Consider the following 9,192-nt stretch of genomic DNA (forward strand, 5'->3'; position numbering starts at 1 on the left):
TGGTTATGGAAGGCTGTAGGTCTTAGAAGGTTTAAGCATTTGATGCTGGCTACAATGTATTGTAATGACTATAATAATTATAGTGACATGAGTGACGTCGTCTCCTCTTCATCAGAGTAGATATCTTCTTGCAGTTTCCTGAAGAGAGAGTTTGATTATATCCTCAACCGCGCAGCAGGCTGTGCAAACCATTAAATGGTCTGGAACCACTGCATTTCCTTAAAAGGGAAAAATGAGCGAGGTGGTTAGCATTTCTGAATTGCCCCAAGCCTTGGCCAATGACGCTGCTGGTGGTGTTAGCCCTCCTGTTTATGTGCGGGGGGTTGTATGAGGACATTGTCGTATACCCAGTGACAAAACCCCAGACCTTCTGGGATATGGGGCCTCAATACCTTCAACTCTCTCTTCCTCAATATCTTCCGTCTCGAGATCTTCGCTCATCCGCCTCCAACTCCCTCAGGGTCAGTCGCTTCTCCAAGCAACAAGTTGGTGGTAGATCTCTATCCTTGGCTGGGGCCTCCCTCTGGAACAGCCTCACTGAAACTTGAGGAGAACCATCTCCCATTCTGAAAGCACCTCAAGCCCTTCCTCTTTGCTTCTGTTTCTCTCCTCCTCTCCCCTGCTGAACTCCTGACTGAAACTGCACTGGTCACCTGGCTGCCCGCTGATCTTGGGCCCAGGTCTCCTTTCTCAGCAGTTGCACACCTGCACTGCCCTCGGGCAACACCTGCACTTGGGGGCTGTTTCTGTATCCCTACAATCCCCTACCAACTCTTGACACTTGATGTCTGCACTTCCCTCTGCACTTGCCAAAAGCTGGCCGCACTTTTTTCCTATTGTTCTTATTTATTATGGTTTATAGTGATAATTTCGACAACAAAAATGTCGAAAGTCAAAATTTCGGAAAAAAAAATGTCGAAAAAAAAAATGTCGACTTTTTTTTTCAATGCATTTTTTTTTTAAATGGGGGGGGTTCCCCCGGGGGGGTTCCCCCCCAACCCCCTTTTTTTAATTTTTTTTTTAATTGTTCCCTTTTTTTTAACTCCCGAACCCCTAAAATAAATATATAATTAAAAAAAACGAAAGTCGACATTTTTTTTTTCGACATTTTTTTGTCAACATTTTTGTCTGTCGATATTTTTTTTTCGAAATTATGACTGGCCACCATTTATTATATTTTATTATTTATCTTATGTATTGCACTGCCCATTCCCACCTACCCCCAGCACGTTTCCCTTTCCGTCCTTCCCTGCACTTGCGCGATCTCAATTTCACCTGGCCTAATAAGATTGTTGTCTTTGTCCTCCCTCTATTCCCCCTCCCTTGCCTCGTCGCGCCTTGAAACACTTGTTTATAGGTGCGTTATAAATGCCACATCATATCAGAGGATGGGCCTTTGGTCATTGATGGCTATTTGCTCACTGATGGGATATTTATTAAATGACAAGTCCTTTCCTGTCAAGTCACCCATAGATGGCTGCCACTCGTTGATGGGCTGCTGACAAGATTTCCGCTATCAATGTAGAACTCAGCATAGCCAAACTTGTTACAGATGTCGATGACAGAACATTCCCTGTTGATAGCAGTTTCGTGGATGGAGTCTGTGTCTTTGAAGACCTATCCGTTGGCAGGGGTATGCTGGAAGCCTCCGCTGGCATTTGCACCATAGTTGTGGTTGTGCGTGAATTCCCCGTGGAGGGGGAATCTTTTCCTTGTCACTGACACATGGACCCTTTGGTAAAGTGAGTTCCACCATAACATGTGTCCTATCCTTAGCTGACTTTTCATGGTGTTTGGTGCGGGCATCCTGCGGGGGCATCCTGCCTCTTGCCAGCTTGATGTCTGTTCTCTGAGTGAAATCATTTCCCAGATGTCATAGGGAAGTACATTTATAATGTTCTTAGGGTACCATGGATGTCTCTCACTGATTTGAGCCCTGAGGCAATGACTACCCCCTCCCTCAGGTATACTAGGAGCCGCCTGCTTCATTCATAGAGGGAATGTTGAGTAAATGTAAGGCCAATATCATATTCCTCAGCAACATGATACATGCGGAGCTGTTTATGCACGCTCAAGTGAGCTCATAATGCATATGTTCATATTCTCACACTTTTTTCAGTCCTTAAAGAGTGATTGCGTTGCTCTTATTGGTGATGGTGCTACCTCAGGACTAGACATGCTTCCAGTAAATCACTTATAAAATCACCCAGTTTGAAATTCACTGAGAAGCCATGCTTAGAATGTGGCAAAAGTAGATGAATCGAATGAGATTAGAAACATCTGAGAATGGCCTCCTGGCAGGTGCTTATGCGAAACACCTAGTTGCGAGTGGGCGTATGGACCTAAATGGGGTGGAAAGCCTGCAAACTTTGTTTACATCCTGTATGTTGCTATGGCAAATGCAAACTGAGGATTCCCTGATAATGAGGCAGCATTCCACGCATGTTAATCTATGAAATATTCAATGCTGGAGAACATTTGGGATGGAGGGAAGACATAGAGAAGACCACTTGGCCAAGGAATCTAGAATTGTCCACTTCCCAACCTTGCTGACCCCATCCCCAGTGCAATACTGCCCGTCCCGGATGCAATAGCACCAGGTCTGGGCATTGTCCCTGGATACAAGGAGGTCCATCTGGGTCAGCCAACCTCTGACAGACCGTCTGAAAAAGAAGAGGAGACAGGCCTTAATTCTATGATGAGGCTTACACTGTTTCACCTTCCCATTGTTTTTGCCCCTGGAAGGAATGGCTCTTAGAGAAACAAGCTCCGGCTTGGCCCAATGAACCAGACTGCATACTAAGTGGGACAGAGGAGATCACCTGACACACCCCTTCCTGTTGACATATAATACCGCCACGAGCTATCAGTCCTGACTAGAACCCTTGACTAAATCAAGGGAAGGAACTCCAGCAATGCCTTCACATTCATCCTCAGATACTTCCAGTTGGAGGAGTGAACTATCTCTAATGAAGACCACTGGCCATGGGCTTCTTTAGTTTCCAGTATTGGACCCAGAACCCACAGGCTTACCATCCATAGCTTTGATCTTGCAGGAGACTGTAGAAACAATAAATACTGTTTCAAGGGCTGAGTAGGAGATGGATGGATATGAAGGATCCCAATCAGATTCCCAAGATCCATTCTATAAGGATCCTAATAAGAACAGGAATGGTGTCAGAGGGGGCGTCTATGACGTCTGGCCCAAGGAACCAAAAACTGATTTTGCCACGAAACCCTAATTCTGCAGACCCATTCAATCAGGAAGTTCTTCTCAAAGAGAAACACCTGTCCCAATTCTGTCAAAATCTAGTTCCAGTAAAGAACAGGTCATGGGTTGGAACCAGGTGTAACTTCTGTCAGTTTAAGCAGGTGCCCAAACCATTCAAGGGCAGGGAGCACTCTAGGCTAGTCCTTCTGTAGTTTGGCCTGGGAAGTTGCCATCACTAGGCGGTCCTCCAAGTAAGAATATATCAGGATGTCCTCTTGGTGCACAATCCGCATCAGGGGAACCAAAAGCTTGGTTAAGATGGGGGTACCTTATTTCATCGGTAGGGTTCTGAAATTGGGGATGACGATTCACCACTGCAGACCAGAGGAAATTCTGGGATGGCCGGGGCGGGTCAGGGGGCAGGCAGTGAGGGAAAGAGCGCCTGGCCATTTGCTGCGTGGGAAAGGCCTGCACAGTAAATGTCATTGGAGCAAAAACATGCAACCGTTTAGTTATATAATGGTGCTTGGGTGTTAGAGACAGCACAAAGAAGTGGGATATGTTTCCCATAAATGTACCATAATGAATTTGAGATGTATTCGTGCAACAATTCTACCCACCAATGGAGAACACAAATCTCAATGGAAAATTTGCTCAAGATGCTATGGGTACCCAGGTGATATCAATATCTGAAAAAGGGTTCCACATCCTGGTCATGCCATGGCAATGCTTGGCAAAGAGGTATCTGGTTATATGATAAGGTGCCTATGCATTTGATGGCAACACCTGGCAACGAGGTGCGTATCTGGGTGCATGATGATGTGCCTATGCATTTGATGGCAACACCTGGTAACAAGGTGAGTATCTGGGTACATGATGATGTGCCTATGCATTTGATGGCAGCACCTGGCAATGAGGCGAGTATCTGGTAGATGATGTGCCTATGCCTTTGATGGCAACACCTGGCAACGAGGTACGCATCTGGGTATATGATGATGTGCCTATGCATTTGATGGCAACACCAGGCAACGAGGTGCGTATCTGGGTGCATATGATGTGTCTATGCATTTGATGGCAACACCTGGCAACGAGGTGAATATCTGGCAGATGATGTGCCTATGCATTTGATGGCAACACCTGGCAACGAGGTCTGCATCTGGCTATATGATGATGTACCTATGCATTTGATGTGGCAACACCTGGTAACACAGTGAGTATCTGGGTACATGATGATGTGCCTATTCATTTGATGGCAACACCTGGCAACAAGGCAAGCATCTGGTAGATGATGTGCCTATGTCTTTGATGGCAACACCTGGCAACGAGGTGAGCATATGAGTATATGATGTTGTGCCTATGCCTTTAATGGCAACACCTGGGAACGAGGTGAGCATCTGAGTATATGATGATGTGCCTATGCCTTTAATGGCAACACCTGGCAACAAGGTGAGCATCTGGGTATATGATGTGCCTATGCCTTTGATGGCAACACCTGGCAATGAGGTGAGCATCTGGGTGTATGATGATGTGCCTTTGCGTTTGATGGCAACTCCTGGTAACAAGGTGAGTATCTGGGTACATGATGATGTGCCTATGCATTTGATGGCAAAACCTGCCAACAAGGTGAGCATCTGGAAGATGATGTGCCTATGCCTTTGATGGCAACACCTGACAACGAGGTGAGCATCTGAGTATATGATGATGTGCCTATACATTTGATGGCAACACCTGGCAATGAGGCGAGTATCTGAGAGATTACAACAATAATTGTGTGGCATAAGACTTGAACCACAAAGCGCCATAGCTTGAGCTATGTAAATATTAACCCTCTTATTGAAGGTTGAGAATTGGTCGTTACTCTAATGAAGGTGTAGGGGGCAGTTGGGATGATTTCGACCCTATGCCCAGGGCAACCAACAAGGAATTCAAGTACAATGGATTCACAACCACACTGCACTCTCCTTGAGAGTGGATGCACGGCAAGCTGCCAGGGATGTCAGAGTTGAGAGTTACACAATTGGGGCTAATATAATTTACTGTAAACAGTACACTTTAGGTTCCCACAAGTGGGAGAACAGAACACAGTCAATCCTGGAAGAAGACCTTGAGGTCGAAACACGTGTTGGCTGTTTTACCTTTCGTTAAAATATTCCATTCATCTAAACTTAATGTGTATTCACAGTGTGGTTGTGAATCTGTTATACTTCAATTCCATATCTGGTAGATGATGTGCCTATGCCTTTGAATGTAACACCTGGCAACGAGTTGGGCATCTGGGTATATGATGATGAGCCTATGCATTTGATGGCAACACCTGGCAACGAGGTGAGGATTTGGGTGCATGATGATGTGCCTATGCATTTGATGGCAACACCTGGCAACGAGGTGAGGATCTGGGTGCATGATGATGTGCCTATGCATTTGATGGCAACACCTGGCAACGAGGTGAGTAGCTGGGTATATGATATGTGGGGTGAAAATACAGCCCCAGAGTGACAGAGATTGAGAGGCCATGCAAGACCCTATTATCAGAATGAAGCTGTGTGATGTTGATACTATTGGACTATGCAGGCCAGTCCAAAACACTTCTTTTGCAACATGAGGCCTAGTGAGGAAATGAAAATGGGCTTCCCTCAACTTTGTCAAATGAAAGGCACTCAGCAGAAGGAGAGTGTGTCTCAGAACGGTAATATTTGTAACTGTGTCGAATGGATTCCAAAAAGACACATGGTGCTGCAGATGCTGACTTCGTGTAAATGGGGAAAAGATACATTGAAATGCTGTGCATTTGAAAAATACAATGGAGGAATTGTGCCTTACATTTAAGAAGTGAAGCAAAGTGACATATTTCATTTGTCACGGAGAAAGACACTTACTTTCCACAAATAAACTGAGATTTAAATGGAAAGGCCTACTTGTTGTAGAAGTGAAGAATAGTTTCCTATGTTAACTGTGGCCTATGAGTTATAATACCAAAAGTGAAGTTATATCTGTTTAAATATTGTTTTGTAGTTATAAACAGCAGGGCAGATGCGATACAAAATGTCATGGTGAACACATATTTTGAATTTAAAATGCTATTCTGTTAGAATGATGTATGTAGCTTGTTTTCCCCATGGAGCTGAAAGGTCTGTGCCTCTGAAACCTTGACCTCAAGACATTTGGGCTGGGCTCCCCAGGAAAAGCAGGCCTGGTTTTTACTTTAAAATACAAAGAAATATAAATAATTAGATCAGAAATGTGGAGGGTATAGATAAGACGGCTAGCAGAAATGACCATTAAGGTCAGGTCTCCCCATTAACAGTGCAATAGCTCCGAACAGAGACCTTTGAAGACATTTAATGGCCAGGGTGGAATAATAGGAGCCAGGCAGATGTTCGTGTCATATGACCGGGGAGAAATGAAACTCAGGAGGGGCTTTGTTGGGAATATGAAACTACGACCTTCCATATTTATGCATTGCTATTGATTAACATTGAACTCCCTTTTCTTTAATAACAGGAGAACCATACGTCACAGTGAGCCTGTCCAGGTCTCATATTAAAGATCACAGAATGCCTGTCTGTTCTATGTATCTCTTAATTTGCTGTGATGTATAAAACTTGAGTTAGGAAGAAAACCATGATCCTGACCGTCTCATAATTCGGAGGAATTCAAAGGTTTGTGAACTGATACAATGGCAAATTAACATTTCAATAGTGTAATGGCATATTTTTCACTAATTCAGGTCAGAGGAAAATTGCAAAAAACGAGACCTCCTCCCAGGAAGGTTTGCCAAAATAAAATTAGTATTCCCCGATTAGCCATGTAAAATTCAAAAATATATATGCTCATGCAGTTCTCTGAAAAATGAAAGTTGTTGCCATCTGTAAAAAAACAAAATGCAAAAACATGTCATTTTGAAATGATCCATCTTCCTCCTCCCCATTATCCATAATACAGACCTCTAAACTTCTTGCCTTATCAGATAACAGTGAGCGGATCAGTGGGAGTGAGAAAAAGAGAGATGTCAAATCCATAGCGTGGGAATATTCAGAATATGAAAGTGTCATCAGCGCTACATAATATCAGTTTTCAATCTAGAGAGAGAGAGACGGAAGGGGAAAAGAGAGGAGAGCAGACTGACAACAACAGAGTGCTTACAGATGGAAGGCTGACACCCTGGAGAGCAGATAGACAGGGGACCTTTGGCCACTTTCTGGGGACTTTTGCCTGGAAGGCGGGAGCCCTATCTGAGAGAGAGGCCTAAAATCTGGCTGGAGGGACCTTGCTGTGAATAGAGACCAGAGGTGTGAGCTTTCTACATATTCCTAAAAGAGAGTCTGAAATCCGGCTGGCCTCATGAGCTAAGAACAGAAATCTCCCCTGTAAGTAGATATATCCCAAAGCTATCAATTGTGTGGGGTGCTACCTGCCTTAATTCCATTTCATTAGTGGGTGAGAGGGAGAAATGCTGGGTAGGCCCTGACCATATTTGTCTAAAAAGATAAGCTCAATTAATTCCTCATCCCCTATCTATTTAAATTGAATTGTGTTGGGAAATATCTGCCTTTATCCTGTCCATTTAACTGTGGGTGGGCGTGGGAGGGAAAACTGTGTAGACTCTTAGCACATTTAATTACAGTTAATTCAATTAATTCCCATATAGAAAAGATAATGGAATGAGTTTTGTTACAATTCGAAAATAACAAATTTCATACACAGTGTGTTAGCGCCATTACAGTCAATAAAGTACTTGGGTGACTCTACCTTTCTGAAACCCCTGACTTCCTTACAGAAGGGGGCTGTCCATAATCCCAAAATAAGTAACCCTAAACTCTGCCATTCAAGTGAATGTAGAGTGTGCAAAACAACATTTCCCGTTTATTCACTTGCATCCCAAATCAGAATCCCAAAGCCCTGCATTTTATTCGAATAAATAGCCCAAAACGGTTTTCCCTTTGAGTTCCTTTCCCAAACCCTGACTTTTTCATAAAAAGCCAAAACGATGTTCCTACTGTATTCCCACTCCCTGCACCTTGCCTTCAAACTAAGAGGTCATATATATAACTGATGCCTGTGGGTTGCTAGGAGAGAAGGGTATCCCTACAAAATATCCCCACCAAAAATATCGCCGTTTATATGGCTGTTTGTCTCGCCATAGGCAACATTTTTGGGGGGGGATAATTTGAGGGAGCGGGGCTTGCGGGGGTGTCCCCCGCACATTTTAAAATAATGCAGGGTTGCGGGGGTGTCCCCCGTGGGCTCCATGGGTCAATATTGCCGCAAAAATATGGCAATATTTTTGTATCGCGATGTTCTTGCGGGGGTATTAACACATGGAACCGAGAGAAGAGCATTGCGATAACCCAAGCAATCACTGGGTGTTGTTTAAAATTACCTATTGGTTAATGTGCAAAGAAATCCTATGTGTGTTTTGATTTCAAATCTCCAAATTCAACCTGCATTTGTGGTAACTGAAAATCTGTTAAGAAATATATGTTGGTCAATTGATGCAAGTCATTTGCATTTGTGATTATTCTGTGTTATTCAGTGAAGACATTTTAATAAATATGCACTGTTATTTCTATACACCGGCCTGATTTCTAGCTTATTGGTGAAACAGAGGGTATCTGATAAACGTTGTTATACAGGTTGGAGGCCTAACCAAATTTGAATCTGCTAAGCGCTTTGTGTGGGGAAGTAGGAGGGACTCCCTGAGTTGAGAATGACCACCCAATAAACCGTGACAGATGATGTGCCTTTGCATTTGATGGCAACACGAGGCAACGAGGTGAGTTTTCTGGGTGCATAATGATGTGCCTATACATTTGATGGCAACACTTGGCAACGAGGTGGGTATTGTGTGGGAGTGGCAGGGCCATTCGGGCCCCCCCTCACCCATCACTTGCTCGACCAACAGTGGAGGTCGCTCCCTATTTTTGCCCCGTGTACATAACCAGCCTCCGTGCTGATGACGACGCAGGTGGGGCTGTTGGAAA

Source organism: Ambystoma mexicanum, chromosome 1p, assembly GCF_040938575.1.
Source record: "Ambystoma mexicanum isolate Mex_15411 chromosome 1p, UKY_AmexF1_1, whole genome shotgun sequence".
Classification (NCBI taxonomy): Eukaryota; Metazoa; Chordata; class Amphibia; order Caudata; family Ambystomatidae; genus Ambystoma; species Ambystoma mexicanum.